This window comes from Cebus imitator, unplaced genomic scaffold, assembly GCF_001604975.1.
Source record: "Cebus imitator isolate Cc_AM_T3 unplaced genomic scaffold, Cebus_imitator-1.0 Scaffold357, whole genome shotgun sequence".
NCBI lineage: Eukaryota > Metazoa > Chordata > Mammalia > Primates > Cebidae > Cebus > Cebus imitator.
The window spans coordinates 722,224-738,787 of NW_016107672.1; the positions used below are offsets into that span (position 1 = coordinate 722,224).

Consider the following 16,564-nt stretch of genomic DNA (forward strand, 5'->3'; position numbering starts at 1 on the left):
TTGGGAACTTAAACTCTGTGGCAGTACTTAAGCTTTTCCTGAATTCCTTCATTAGAAGAACCCTGTGGCATGGCACCTTCTGCATACTTTTATGGTGTTTTCATGGCACTTACACTCATCCTTAGCTCTCACAGAGCTTTCTTCAGTAACCAGGTCTTTTGGGACAGCAGATAGGAAGAAGGATAATTACGAAGAAAGCCAAGTTCACAAAATCGCTGAGATAATTTAACATCTTACATGGCCAAACCCACATAAGATGAAGTCATTTGCATGCTGCCTAGGACATGCGTTTTCCATAAACCCTACCACTGACTCACGTTGCTTAGTCATAATCATTCTAATGTCCCCCCCTGTAAAACAGGGATAATAGTATCAGTCACATGGACAGTGATGAGATGAAACTGCTTTTAGAGGACTTTGACCTTGCCTATAAGTGAAATCCACATATCTGTGTTCTTTTAGCAGCAAGGTGTTTTATTAAAGAAGCATGTGGACAAGCAACTATCTCTGAAATATTTTCAGAGCTTCTCTGGTTTTACATGCATAGTAAATATTTTATTTAAATTAGATGAAAAATGTTAGTAGTCCTTTTATATACTGTCAGGAAATTCCTCTCTCTATGTTATGTTACATAATGGTTTCCTTTTAGTTTTGTGACTCTGACATTTTCTGGTGAATTATTGATATTTAAGTAATCCTGATGCTAAGTCCACAGCATTTAAACTGAAGCCTCCATTCTGGCATTTGCAATTCTCCTTATCCTGATTTTTAATGTTTCTATAGCACTTCTCTTTCTCTTTCAATATACTTTATAATTAATTTATTGATTGATTACATTGATTTTTTGTTGTCTTCCCCCACTGGAAAATAATTTCAAGGAGTTTACAGATTTCTGTTTTGTTTAATAGCAGATTCACAGTATCTAGAACATTTCCTGACATAGAGTGTTGGTTAAATAGTTCCACTGAATAAGTGAAGCACTTGTTTGAATTCTAGCTTCCACTCAGTTTCTATAAGTTAGAGCAGAAATTTCAGGCTTTTGAACTAATCTGGCCCTAAATCCATCCACCAACACTTTCTTTCTTCCCTCTTTTCTTCATACTTTCCTTCCATCTGTCTGTTTGCCGCTTCCAGTCTATTTAGAATTTCCTCTTTCCATTGCCACCTAGAACAGTGGGAAAAGACGCTCTCTCATTCACTTGGTTTTGATACTTGCTTTTAGCTGTTAGTTGTGATTCTCTGGCTAAGTGCTACTACAGGCTGGTGAATCCTTTATCTGAAGAAGAATTATAGAGGCACAATCAGTAAGTACAAAATGGCTGCCAATGCTTCATAGAGGGAAATTATGTGTGGATGTTGGAATTGATAGTCTCTGGGACAGTGTGTTATGAAGGGCCCTTCTGGCATCTGATTATCTTTCAGCAAGAAAGGCACGCATACCGATTGATTTTATTATGTGGCCTTTTAAACTTTCAATTCATTTCAGATGTGGCATAAAGTAATGTGTCATCCAGAGTTTGTTCGCCTGTTGGATGATTCATTCATTGATCTTCCAAACAAACAGATGGTGTGTGGGGGAGAAGACAGTGGAAAAAGAAAGGAAAGAAAAAAAACTAAAGGGGAAATAATGTCGACATGAAAATGTCTGTTTTGTGACTTTATCTCTTAAAAACTAGAAATGAGCATCTTGGTTTCTTCTGTGAAAATTCAAACTACTAATACCATAAACTTGAAGTATGTTCCATGGTTAACCGAAATATCTGCAGTGTTGTTTGTTTTATGGTTGTTTTCATCTAAATGAAGATCATATTTACATAGGACAGTAAGGCTAGAAGATAAGTAATACATTGGAGCTGATGACTCTGGTTGAAATATTAAACATTTGGGGTAAAAGAGAACACATTATGAATGGTTCTTTACTTTGTACTCAAAAAGAGTCAGGCCATAAAATTTATTGCATGTTGTATAGAAAGCCAAAAATAGTGTGTGCTTTTTGTCAAGACACTTCTTTGTGATTCATTCAACAAACATGACAGTACCTTCCAAGTACAAAGTGCTGTGCCTAGGGCTATAGCAGGAGACGGAGGCAGGATGATGAGAGCTACCATTGCTGTGTGCCTGTTTCTTTCAGCAATTATTTTTAAGCCTCACTAAACTTTTCAATGCAGATATTATGTTTACTTTCCAAGTACAAAAACTGAAGATGAGAAAAGTTAAATATTCCAAAGTCATATAGCCTATATGTGGCAGAAGTAGTATTCAAAACAGTGGCACTAAACCTATGGTATTTTGACCAAGGTACCTTCAAAATATTCACAATCCAGAAGAGACAATCTCTGTCTCTTATTTGCTCAACTTCTCAATCACACACACACACACACACACTCTCTCTCTCTCTCTCTCTCTCTCTCTCTCTCTCTCTCCCCCTAGAATATAAGGGAGGATGTAATATATACAGAAATAAAAGGGAGACAAATACTCACTTATTATTTTGGGAGGCAAAGGGAGGAGGCTCACTTGAACTCAGGAGTTTGAGACCAGCCTGGGCAGCATAGTGAGATCCTGTCTCTACAAAAAAATTAAAAATTAGCCAGACATGGTAGTACATGCCTGTAGTCTCAGCTACTTGAGAAGCTGAGTATTGGGAGTATTGTTTGAGCCTGGGAGGTTGAGATGCAATGAGCCGTGGCTGCATCACTGCACTCGAGCCTGGGCTACAGAACAAGACCTGTCTCAAAAAAAAAAAAAAAAACAAAAATCAGCTGGGCACAGTGGCTCACGCCTGTAATCCCAGCACTTCGGGAGGCTAAGGCAGGCAGATACTTTGTGTACATGCTATGTACAAAGATGCTGACATACACACATATCTAAGATGTACTGTTACCTTTTAGTCTTAGTTTTGTGCAGGACAGTGATATATCGAAACATTGTTATAGTATTGGCCAATTACCTAATTCTTTTGAAAATATACCAGGTAGAAAAACAAACTGCCACTTTCAACAGAATAAAGAAGGTATAGTTGGTAGTTAAAATGCTATAAACTTGCGTGGAAAGGAAAGTGGGGCTTAAGTAGTACAATGAGACTTAATGGAGGACAGATACATTGCATTCCATTTTCCTATTCTTTACTTTCAAAGTGTTGCTTTGAAGCTCTGTCTCCCTTATTGGGTTCTTATTTTGCATCCCCTGGAAAAATATATTTTTCAGAGCTTACAGATGGCAATTAGATGTCAGGGTTATGGAAAATAATTATTTACAACTGCATAGAACTTTGTAATCCTTGGAGAAGAGTCACTACATGGCTATACAAATCATGGATGGTGGTTACACTACAGTCAGTCAGCTCAATGTAGCAAACTCTTAGCATGCATTTCCAAAATCATATCTAGTTGAGGGAATGGCGAATACTGTCAAATACTGGGAATGATCATACTTCACTGGAAACAACGTTAATTTAAAATACCTTGTGATTTTAGAGAAGTGTGAAAAAATATACATCTTAGAATTGGTGAAGTAGGGTGTAGATTCAATAAAGTTCTCCAACAAAACATTTCTATAGAAAGAAGGATTTATTTTAAGGAAGTAGCCCATGTGACACTGAGGTTGGCAAATCCAAAATCTGCAGAGTAGTTTGGCAGGCTGGAGACCCAGGGAAGAGCTGTAATTTGAGTCCAAAGGCAGTCTCCTGGCAGAATTCCCTCTTCCTCTGAGGCGGTCAGGCTTTTTCTTTTAAGGCTTTCAGCTGATTGGATGAGATCCACCCACATCATAAGGAGTAATCAGTTTTACTCAAAGTCAAAAGATTTAAAGGTTAATGTCATCTAAAAAAAATCTTCATAGAAACATCTAGAATAATGTTTGAACAAATATCTGCATATAATGTCTAGCCAAGTTAACATAAAATTAACCATCACGTCCAGGCTCAATGGCTCAAGCATATAATCCCAGTACTTTGGGAGTTTTAGGTGGATGGATCACGAGATTGAGACCATCCTGGCCAACATGGTGAAATCCTCTCTCTACTAAAAATACAAAATTGGCTGGGCATGGTGATGCATCCCTGTAGTGCCAGCTACTCAGGAGGCTGAGGCAGGAGAATTGCTTGAACCTGGGAAATGGAGATTGTGGAGGTTACGGTGAGCCGAGATCATGCCACTGCATTCCAGCCTGGTGGCAGAAGACTCCATCTTAAAAAAAAAAAAAAAAGAAAAAAAATTGACCATCACAGGGTGACATCAGGAAGTGTGGGGAGAGTCTGTTTGTTGTCACAAATAGTACCGGAAGTCACTCCTAAACAGAGTACAGAGACCAGATGGGACAGAACAGCAAGCACTTTGCTCTGTCTCTCAAGGCTTCTTTAGGGGCTGGAGTTCATTGTCTTGGATCTCTTCAGACCCTTCTCTCAGAGAGAAACATCCAGAACACACCAAACCCAGTCCTTGGAGCACAACTGTGGTGCAGTATGAGGGGGGAAAGTCTGTCCTTTTCTCCACATCACTCAAGTTTACATGTTTCTGTTTTCCTAACTTAATAGAGGCCAGACACCCAACAGGAGGGTGAGAGACGTAGAGAGAAATCACATATGCTTCAAATACATGAAATACAGGAGTTTTCTAAGTTTCAATGATCTCTTCTTAGTTGTGTAAGTGGACAGACAAAGGGTAGAGATGGGATGGAGAGAGAGAAATTGTAGGGGAGGAGCAGCTCAGCCTCGACACTGTCTCCACTCACCCTCCTGTCAGATTGCACTTCAACCCTAACCACGGACCTCCGTCTCCCACCACTGAGCCTCTGTCCAAGCTCTCCTGGATCCACTGCTCTTCCTCTTGCTTATGCTCCTCAGATCTGTTGTTGGAAACAGTAGTTCCCTGTTAAATATTACCTACATTCAATCCCTTTCCTTCTAGCCTGTTGCATGATCCTTGAACCCCTGACTCACACTTGCTTTACATAAGTATATACATTTTGGTTAAAATCATGGACTTTGAAGTCACCAAATTTCTGCTTCACCCATTGTGCGATTCTGGTCTCAGTTCTCTCATCCATGAAATTGTGATAATGATCATTCTTATGCAATAGGTTAGGGCGAGTAAATGAAATGGGATAAGGAAAATCCTGAGTACAGGACCTGGCAAGAAATGAGCTCTCAATAGTTGTTTGTTATTATCATCTTCTTTTATCTGACATGGCTTCTCCATGAGATTACAATGCTGATTATTTATAAACTGAACTGGTACACAGAATCCAAAGATGAAGCAGTAGGGTTCCTGCTTTTGGCCAGCTCCAGGGATAATGGGAGTGATACTAGGGTAGGCTTCTGTTGGTTTTCATTCATGTCAACCATGAAAGAGAGGGTTGATCCCAGCCATGTTGAGGTAGAAGTCAACTATCTATGTGGTGAGAGTTACAACAATGTTAGAATGAGAATCCAGGTAGCCTCTTGGCTTAACGTGGCCCATGGACATGTTTTGTGTGGCCAAGGGTTTGGGTTTTGGTTTTGGTTTTGTTTTCAGTAAAGCAGCATGCCTTTAGACAGGGCCAGCGCCCTCTCCAGCCACTCTCTGTTGCCTTGTAACCAGCATATCATACATTCACATATATTTACCTGTCCATCCACCCTATCGTCCTTGAAGTTGTGACCCCATACTATATATCATAAGGAGATATAGTAAAGGTTTCAAAGCAGTGAATGGTTAAATGTTCCTCACACTTAAAAACTTCACAAACGGCAGAGTTAAAAACAAATCCTATTTAGGAAATGAGGTAAGAAGTAAAAACCTAACCATTTGCTCATCCTAAAGAAACATTCTCAAATTTGCATATATGTGTATTATTTTAAGAGACTGTGTGTGTTCCGAGTCCATGAAAATCCATGGTAAAAGGAATGGAGCCTTTGGATAGTGTGAGTTAGAATTTCACCTCACATTTTCATTTATAAATGTTAATAAGCAATGATTTCTCAGCATTGCCAGATGCCAGATTTTTTCTTGTGTCCCTATACTGTACTTTGTAATGCTAAATTATTATTTTATTTTTTAAAATTATTTATTTATTTATTTATTTATTTTGAGATGGAGTTTTGCCCTTGTTACCCAGGCTGGAGTGCAATGGCACGATCTTGGCTCACCACAAGCTCTGCCTCCTGGGTTCAAGCAATTCTCCTGCCTCAGCCTCCCGAGTAGTGGGGACTACAGGCGTGTGCCACCATGCCCAGCTAATTTTTGTATTTTTAGTAGAGACGGATTTTCACCATGTTGACCAGGACAGTCTCGATCTCTTGACCTTGTGATCCACCCGCCTCGGCCTCCCAAAGTGCTGGGATTATAGGCGTGAGCCACCGCGCCCGGCCTTAAAATAAAATTATTATTTTAAGATCAGTTGTGGAGCAAGGTTTTTCCTTTATTTGCTATTTCTGAAGGTGTAAGCTAAATATTACGTCTAAGAGTTTAAGCTTGCCTTCTGCTCTGATTTTAAATGATTTAAATATATGCTTGTATTCTCCTTAAGTCTACTTAGTTGACAGTAGTGAAAAAATGTTGTTGAATAAAACTTTCAATGCAAAAAAAAAAAAAAAAGAATTTCACCTCACTCCCATTGAGGGTCTCCCTTTAGGTTTTCCTAGAAGTCCCTTAGAGTGTCTCACAAGTGCTTAGACACAGATCCTATATGACACATCATAGCATATGTCACCTTCTACTTTCCTGTCCCAAGGCCCTTAAACAAAGGTCATGTCCAACAAAGCTGCATGAAATAGCCTCCTCCTGTTAGCTCCATAAGCTTCCTTTTCTAAATGCAATGACTGTCAGCTGACATCAGCATCTCTTTGGGACATCAATGCCCATGCAGATGCTGAAACCACTCCAGGATACACTAGTGCCACTTCCCTGCCAGGCACATTACCTCTGCCCCCATATTTCCTCTGGATACTGCGGCCTGTATGTTTGGCCATAAATGTGCTCAACTCATTCAGATACCAAAACTGTACTATCTTCCTCACAGAAATGGAGTAGTCGCAACCTCCCACAACCACTTTTGTGTCACTGGCTGGCATAGGCATCACCAGAGCATTTCCTAAGCTCCAGTGCTTTACAGAGGGAAGAGAGTCCTTCTAGGTTTTCTCAAAACACTTCTGCTCCCTTGCACCTAGCTGTTTGTGTGTGATGTCAGACCCGAGAGATAGACACCACACAGCACTCAGAACTGAGTGATCCTCAGATACCTGAAGTTTAGCTGGTCAAGTTCATTTGCCTGATTCTCCTTTCCCCCAGATGAGTTTTTCCTTCAGAGGCTACACTTTGATTTAATTAGAGTTCTACTTGTCCTTTCCCACCAGGGCCGTAAGTGCACACATGTACAACAGAATACTCAAATGTAAGTGCACATATGTATACCAGAATACTTAGAAGAAATTGAATTTAAATATTCTTATAGGATGGAAGATCATTTAATATAAGCTCTACTTTCTGGTGCCTCAAAGATGAGCTAGCTGTTCATTTTCTTTTGGGTGGGTTCCTTCAGTCTGAGAAGAACCACTTGAATGACATCTTTTAGCTATGTATTGCATGCAAAGCTAATACTCCAGTTCTGGGAGAGCATATAATGGGACTTAATTGAGCCGGGCCTGGATCCGGCTCTGTAGATGGATAGAGCCTGTAGATGGATAGAGTCCCCATCCCCCTCTGTGAAACTCAGTGCTCTAAAGAGATTGGAGATGACAAGATACATATTCTGGAAAATAACTTGCTACACGGTAGCTTGTGGGGTGGAAACCCTACAGGTTCCATTCTTCCACTTTGTGATTCAGTTTTAAAAACACATCCAAGGGACTGACAGTCACCTCTATTGAGGAGAGATGGCAAGAAAAGACTAATGAGCTCCTCTGAAATTAGTCACCAAGCGATAGTCCAGGGAAGCTGGAGGGAAATGGATCCATACTGGCTTTGTAGATTGCACCCAGGACATGGACTGTGGGAGTGGGGACTGGCTCTGGGGTGTTCAGGACGGTACTGGGATCTCCTCTAACTCACCTCTAGGGGCCACCGCATGCTTTGGAGGAAGTGGCTGCTTCTGAGTGACAGGCAATGGCTAACACTCAGCACTGCACACTTGGCAGCTGGGCCAATTTTGAGTGTAAGTTTACTGCTAGGGGAGGGTATGTCCTCCTTCTCACAGGAATTCTGTGTGTTAATAAGGTTTCAACACACTAGTGAGTAGAACTTAGATTAGAGTGTCTTGGTTTTGGCAGTCAAACTGCACTTCAGCAAAAATGAAGTGAAATAGGACATATTGCCCCCAACAGCTTCATCATGCACACGATGATAGCTTCTGTGAAAGGTGCCAAGATTGCTCAGCTTCCGAACAAGGCGTAGGTAGCTCTCAACAGCTTTACACTCAGTCACACGAAAAGGTAAGGTTTTACAGCAGCACTATTCATAATAGCCAAAAGCGAGAGACAGCCCAAATGTCCATCAGCAGATTAATGGATAAAAAAAATGTGGTAAATGAAGAGAGCTAAGGAACACAAAGAAGGGAACAACAGACACTGGGGTTTGCTTTAGGGTAGAGGGTGTGAGGAAGGAGAGGAGCAGAAAAGATAAATATGTGCTACTGGGCTTAATACCTGGTAAATGAAATAATTTGCACAACAAACCTTTGGGATGTGAGTTTACCTATGTAACAAACCTTCACGCAAAGTTAATACCCTGAACCTAAATAAACCTAAAATAAATGTTTTTAAAAATGTCATATGTACATACAATGGAATATTATTCAGCCTTAAAAAGAAATAAAATTCTGATTTATGCTAGAGCATGAACAACCAAAAGGACAGTATGCTAAATGAGCTATCACAAAAGAACAAATACTGTATTATTCCACTTACATAAGATACCTAGAGTAGTCAAATTCATAGGGACAGAAAGTAGAGTGGTGGTTACCTGAAGCTGGGGCCAGAAGGGAACAGGGAATTATTGTTTAATGGGTAATAGAGATTCTGTTTGTGATGATGAAGTTCTTGAAATAGACAGTGGTGATGGTTGGAAACAGTATGTATATACTTAATGCCATTTAGTATAGGTAAAATCTGTATTTTACCACAATAAAAAAGTTTTAAAGAAGGTGTTAGACGTTAGATTGGTGAATAACTGCATTTATTGCTACTCTGATCATATGGGAACTAGAAGTCTGTGTAAGTTGAATATTAAAGCAAATCTGACCTTATTTTTACTTACAAGTTAATGAAGGCAGGAGAATTCTGTATTATATTAAACATATCTGATGTACAAAAATACAAACAGAAATGATTTCAGAGATTTCTCCGAGCCTTTAAATTATTTATTGTAGTGGGTCCCCATCCATATACCTTGCTCAACTATCCTCAGACCAGGTAAGGTTCAAAATCTAGATATAACTACACCTAGGAAATGACTGTGAACCATGTCCTCCAAATTGTTCTGCCAGTGCTACTGTGTGGAACTTTGATGCTTCTTATTTCCATACTTAGTTCCCTTTCAACATCAACCCGGTGGCTCAGTCCTCATATTGTACTGGGAATATGAACCCTCTGGGGATTTTGTTAACATGCAGCTTCTAACTCAATAGGACTGGGGTGGGGCTTAGACTGTACTTCTCACAAACTCAAAGTGAGCATGCGGTCTGAGAAACACCTTTTGAGCAGCAAGGGCCCTGTCACGCTCCGTTTTTGTGTCTGGTGTGTGGATCTATTTCTTTAACTAGAATGCAAGCCACCTTGAAGGCCGAAACCAGGACTCACAATTGTGTATCTCTTCCAGCCTCCTACGCGATGCCTTATGCAGACATAGGAGCCCACAGTAGTGGTGCAGTGATTAGCTTCAAATTACAAAAATGCAAACAGCATATATAGAAAAGAAGAAGAAAATATTTATTAAAAAATAAAAATGCATAAAATGTGAATAGTGTATAATATCCCAGATGAATAGACTTTCCTAAGTAAAAGAAATGAGCTTGATAACACTTCAGTGCTCACATGGCCTTGATAAAAAAGTTCAATATTCAGGAAAATTGGTAGGAAAACATACAGATGATTTCATTATTAGGCTGACAAGTGCATCTTCGAAAGGAATTTTATCGTTCAAATTTCAAAAAGGCTTGTCTCGTTGCACACATGAATGTGAAACCAATTCTTGCCTGCCTAAGTTAATTTCCAGGGATTCTGTGTGTGTGTGTGGGGGGGGGGCACCATATAATAATTCCACATTATTTAGCATAGTGCCTTGTCCTTAAGCAACTATGAACATTTCCTCAGCATTGCTGTTCTTCTTTGGAATAAGTCCATATATTACGCCTCAGGAAATAAATACTATCTTAGAGTGTAAGAAAATCAGTTAATATAAAAAAAATTCATGAGTGAAACTGATCCTCGTTGATGTATGAAATAAATTTTATGCTAAATTATTACAAGGTTGCTGACGAGAAATAATATCTTAAAGTAGGTTGTAAAATTTAAGTTTGTACACATTTTGTTTTTTTTGGGATAGAAATACATTTCACCCTTTGATCTTCCTGTGATGCTAATTCTTCTGAGGTCACAACTTTTTCTTGCATTATTCAGTGGGCAGATTAATTTCTCAATATGTGCTAGTCTGCAACTGAGATGCTTAAATCTTCTCCTGCACTGATCTCTTCCATTTTCTGTAGCACATAAAGTGAAGTATAATATTCATTTTTCAACATCAGACAGGTATTTCTGATCTAGTTTTCTCCACATGCACCGCTAACAAAAGTAGAAGCCCTCATTCATCCCTGTGGTTACCATATGGAGAATATTCAGTCTAACCCATCTATGTAAAGCAGATCTGATGAGGAGACAGCCTTTCTCCCTGATAGTTTATTATGCCTTGATCTCTGTGAATTGGAGGCTATAAATCTGACAGCAGCATTAAAGCCTCTGAATTGAATGTATAATTTAATTTATAAACTCATGTTCGCCATTTAAAGAATTGTAACAAATGAAGTGTGTGCTGATTTTCTAACATGAATTAGTTTTTTGGTTAGTTTGAAGATTAACATAGCTTGAGGCTTTAATACATATGAATTCTTAAACATGGGTTTCTTTAATATGCTAGTTCTCATCTTTCTCTCACTATTTATTTGAAAGGCTTTGAGGTTTCTTATTCCAAATTACATGAAACATTGATTAACTCCGTAGATTTATTTAAGTGCTTTTGTTATTAGATATTTTAGAGAGACTCATAGAGGCAGAAGGGCAAAAATTTTGTAATTAATCAGGGTTGCCTGGCTCTGTGGTTACAGTGTCAGTGAATTGGTTCCCAGTAGGAGAGTTAATAAGAAAACATTCAATTTTAAAATGGCCTGGATGCATCAAAGGGATTAAGCTGTAATGCTTTTAATCCCTGTAACTCAAACAAAGAAGACATTTTCCTGTGCAATGAACTGCATAATGTGTTTGTGGGCCAGCAAATGATCATTGTGGAACATCAGCTAAACAGCCAACTTTGTAGCCCAGCCATTTTGCATGGTACAGCCAGAGTGACAGCCCAGGGGATTTAGCAGTTTTTGAATGCTCACGTTTGAGTGAAACTATAACAGGTGCTGTTTTTGAAACTTCTAGTCTCAGGAATTCCCAAGCTATCAGAGATCCTACTGACAGACTTTTAGGTTAAAATTTCAAGGCAGGAATGGCAATTATGTGGTACACATGCCACAACATCCCCCAATCCAGGGCCCTTAAGAGACATTCCTCTTCCCTGATAGCATGCTTTTCCATCTAAGAATGTATCAGATTTAATCTGTTTGCCATCCCTGTTCCAGGTCTTTAAAAAAAATTAATATAAATTATTTAATCTCCATGATCAATTTCTCAGTTTCTAAACTTCTGGTAGAAAATATCAAATAGCATATAAATACAACTCCACATGTGTATGTATACATATATATGCTAATAATCTATATTTATTTTGTTTTGGATGGCTTCTGAGTATCAGCTTTTAATTCAACTTTTTGTTTTAAGAAAATTGTAAATTCACATGCAATGGTAAGACATAGGCCAGGCATGGTGGCTCAGCATTTTGGGAGGCTGAGGTGGGAGGATCTTTTGAAGCTAGGAGTTCCAGATCAGCCTGGGACCCTCCACCTCAACCATCTCTACTGAAAAAAAAAAAAAAAAAAAAAGGAAGAAGAAGTAATACAGAGTAAAGAGATACCCCATGTATTTATTTCCCAGTGTCCCACAATGTTAATATTTTACAGCACTAGAGCACATTTTACCACCAAGCTGTTGACATTGACAGAGTCAAGAAATAGAACATTTCCATCACTGTGGGGATCTCTTACATTCCTGGTTATAGCCACAGCCTTTTCCTACCTGCCCCCCTCTCCTCCTTAACCACCGGCAAAGACTAATCTGTTCTCTATTTCTATAATTTTGTCATTTCAAGAATGTTATAAAAATGGAATCATGCAATATGTAACTTTTTCTGACTGGATTTTTTCACTCAGCGTTAATTCTCTGGAGATTCATCCATATTTTTCTGCAAGGAAAATATGCTTGTTTATTTTTTATTGCTGAGTATATTCTATGGTATAGATGTACTGGAGTTTGTTTAATCATTCACCTGTTGAAGGGTATCTGAGTTTTTTTACAGGTTTGGGCTATTATGAATAAAGCCACTATAAAAATTTGGGTACAGGACTTTGGTGTAAACATAACTCTTTGTTTCTCTGGGAGGAAAAATGTGCCCAGGAGTACAGCCTCTAGGCCACATGGTAACTGCGTGTTTAATTTTTAACGAAACTGCCAAAATGTTTTTTAGAGCAGCCATAGCAGTTTAAATCCCCAGCAGCTTCTCTGTATTCTTGCCAGCATTTGGTATTGTCACTATTTTTTATTTAAGCCATTCTGATAGGTGTACAGTAGTGGCTCATTGTGGTTTTTACTTGTATTTCTCTAATGGTTATTGATATTGAACATTTTTTCATGAGCTTAATTGCACATGTTATATATCCTCCTCAATAAAATGTCTTTTCATGCCTTTTGCCCATTTTCTAACAAGATTTTTTGTTGCTGAGTTTTCAGGGCTTTTTTAAGTTAATGTATCTTTTGAATACTAGACCCTTGTGAGATATATGATGTTCAATTAATTTTTCCAGTCTGTAGCTTGTCTTTTCAGTCTATTAACAGTCTTATGTGAAGCAAAAATGTGTAATTTTGATGTTCAGTTTAGCAATTTTGTTTTATATGCTTTTGTTCTCAAGTCTAATAATTATTTGCCCAGAACTAGATCCTGAAAATTTGCTCCTAATTTTTTTTCCTAAACATATTATAGTTTTATGTTTTGCAGTGAAGACTGTGATCCAATTTTATTTAATTTTTATATAAGATATCAGACCTAAGTCTAAGTTGATCTCTTCCTCTTCCCTTTCCTCCTCCTCCTTCTCCACCTCCTTGACTACTTGTCTTGCTGTCTATGGATGCCCAATTGTCTGACACCATTGATTGGAAAGGCTATTTTTCCTGTTTTGAATTGTTTTTGTAACTTCATTAAATATCAGCTGGAAATATTTGTTTAGGTCTGTTTCTAGGTTCTGTTTTAATGATCTGTGTGTCTAGCACTACACAAATACAACAGGATTGACTACTGTGGCCATAAGTCTTGAAATCAGATAGACTGGTTCCTTCATTTTGTTCTTATTTTTCAAAGTTATTTTAGCTGTGCTAGTGCCAATGTTTTTCCACATAAATCCTACAATTCTTTTGTCCATATCTATAAAAATGTTACTGGACTTTTGAAAGGAATAATATTAACCATATATCAATTTCAGAGAGAATTGACAACTATGTTCACTTTTCTGATCTATGAACATGATATATTTCTCCATTTATTTAAATCTTCTTTAATTTCTTTTATTATTGTTGGGTAGTTTTTAGCATATCAATGCTGTACATGTATTCTTAGATTGCACCTATTTCATTTTTCTGATCAATTGTAAATGTTATTGTGTATTTAATTAGATGTCTATATGTTCTTTGCCAGTATATAGAAGTACAATTGATTTGTATATGTTTACCTTGTATCCTGTGACCTTACTGGACTCACTATTAGTTCTTGTAGTTTTTTTTTTTTTTCAGTTCCTTGAGATTTTCAATATAGATCATCATGTTATGTTCAGATAAAGACAGTGTTATTTCTTCCTTCTTCACATGTATAACTTTTATTTCTTTTTCTTATTGCATTGACTAAAACTTCTGGCATTATGTTGAAATATGAGTAGTGAGAGTATACATCCTTTTCTTGATAGTGACGGAAAACATTCATTCTTTTACTATTAAGTATAGTATTAGCTATTGATTTTTTGTAGATGCTCTTAAGCCGATGAAACTTCCCCTCTATTCCAATTTTTCTGAGAGTTTTTATTATAAATGGGAGTGAAATTTTGTCAAGTTGGTACAATTATGCAATGTTTTTTCTTAGCCTGTTATGATGAATTACAGTGATTGATTTTTGAATTGAGCTAGACTTTCATCCCTGGAATAAATGCTATTTGGTCAAAGTATGTAATTCTTTTTATATGTTGCTGAATTTTTTTGCTAATATTTTGTAAAGTGATTTTGCATAAATATTCATGAACAATATTGCTCTTTTTTTAAAAAAATTGTGTATTGTCTTTGTATGGTTTTTGATATCAGGGTAACACTAAACTCATTAACCTCACAACATGAACTGGGAAGTGTTCCTTTATTTTCTATTTTCTAGAAGAGACTGTGTAAATTGGTTTTAATTCTAGTACATAAGTTTGGTAGAATTCTCCAGTAAAAACACCTGCGCATAGAGATTTTGAGGGGGAACTTTTTAAATTATGAATTTATTTTATCCTTTAACTGGTACATTTATATTTAAAATAATTGTTGATACGTTACAATTTAACTATGTCAATTTGGTTTTGTTTTCTGTTTGTTCTGTTTTTCATTTATGTTTTCTTTTTCCTGCCTTTCTTTGGGTTACTTGAAAACTTTTTATAATTTCACTTTTATTTATTAATAGTGTCTTTGAATGTATCTCCTGTTATAACTTCAAAAAACTCTTCTTATAACTCTAGCTATTTTATTATGCATATACTCATAACATCACAATCTATTGATACTGTCATTTTACCAGTTTGGGTGAAGTATAGAAATCTTACATCCTTTTAAATGCCTTTATCCTTCCCCATTTATAATACAATTATCGTAAATATTAATATTTTCTCTACACTCATTTATATTCCAAGATTCTTTATTTTAGAGTTTCCTTTCTGTTTAAGCAACTAGTTAACTATAATTTTACAGCAGATCTGATGGTAACAAACTCTGAGTTTTTTTATTTGAAAATGTCTTGTTTTTCCCTTCATTCCTGAATGATATTTTTGCTGATTATGGGATTCTAGTTTGATGACAATTTTCTTTCAGCACTTTTTATATGTTGTGCCACTTTTGCTGGCCTCTATGGTTTCCGATAAAAAATTGTCATTTTAATTATTTTCTCCATAGGAAAAATGTTGTTTTTCTTGGGCTGTTTTCAAGATTTTTTTCTTTATCTTTTGTTTTCAAAAATTTAATTATTGTGTGTCTTAGAGCAAATATTTTTGACTTTACTCTGTTTATGGCTTGCTAAGCTTTGCCATTTGTAAGTTTATGCCTCTTGTCAAATTTGAGAACTTTTCAGTCATCATTACTTCAAGTACTTTTCAGCAACACTTTCCTCTCCCTCCATAATTCCAGTGACACAAATATAGATATTATGTTGTAGTCTCACAAGCTCCTGAGACTCTGTTTATTTTGTCACTGTATTTTATTTTTTTGGTGTTTCATAGTGGCTGATTTATATTGCTTTATTTTGTTCTCTTGTTCTTTTCTCTGTCAGCTCCATTCTGTTTTTTAAGCCCATCCACTTAGCTTTTCATTTCAGTTGTTATTTTTTTAGTTTTTTTACATTTGATTTTCTTTTTTTACCTCTTCTGTTTCTTTGCCTAGGCGAAATTTCTAATGTATCATTTGTTTGAAACACATTTGTAACTGATTATTGGAGCATTTTCATAAAAGCTGCTTTAAATATCTATGTCAGGAAATTCTAACATCTCTGTCTTCTTGGTGGTGGAATCTACAGATTGTCTTTTTTAGTTTGAGAACTTCTTGGTTATTTGTAGAGTGATTTTTTTATTGAAATCTGGACATTTTCAGAATTCAGTTATAAGATTCTCAATCTTATATACATCTTCCATTTTAGCTGTTTTTCCTTTTTTATTCAGACACTGTTCCAACAGAGAGATTATGCTTCATTACTGTCAGGTGGCGGTAGAAGTTCTGACTTTGCTTTTATCCTCTATTGCCACTGGGGCCCTCATTATTGCCAGAGAGAGATGGGAGTTGCCACTCCCCACAGGGTTGGTGGCCTTGTTAGCACTGGACAATGGTGAAAGGCCTGACTCTCCACTTATACCTCCTCTGACAACATCCCAATAAGGAAAAGACCAATTCATTACTACCAGGTGGGAGTGGCAGTCTGGGCTTTACACGTGGTCTCCATGG

At 37.2% G+C, this 16,564-nt stretch overlaps 1 long non-coding RNA gene across 1 annotated transcript in view; it reads left to right on the forward strand.

The window, feature by feature from the left end:
• Positions 1–476: 476 nt before the first annotated feature.
• The window catches only part of LOC119467963, a 91,815-nt gene continuing 75,727 nt past the window's right edge, over positions 477–16,564 (forward strand). Inside the window, exons 1-2 of the long non-coding RNA XR_005196599.1 lie at positions 477–581; positions 9,343–9,385. This is a non-coding gene — a long non-coding RNA (uncharacterized LOC119467963). The remainder of the gene's footprint in view (positions 582–9,342; positions 9,386–16,564) is intronic.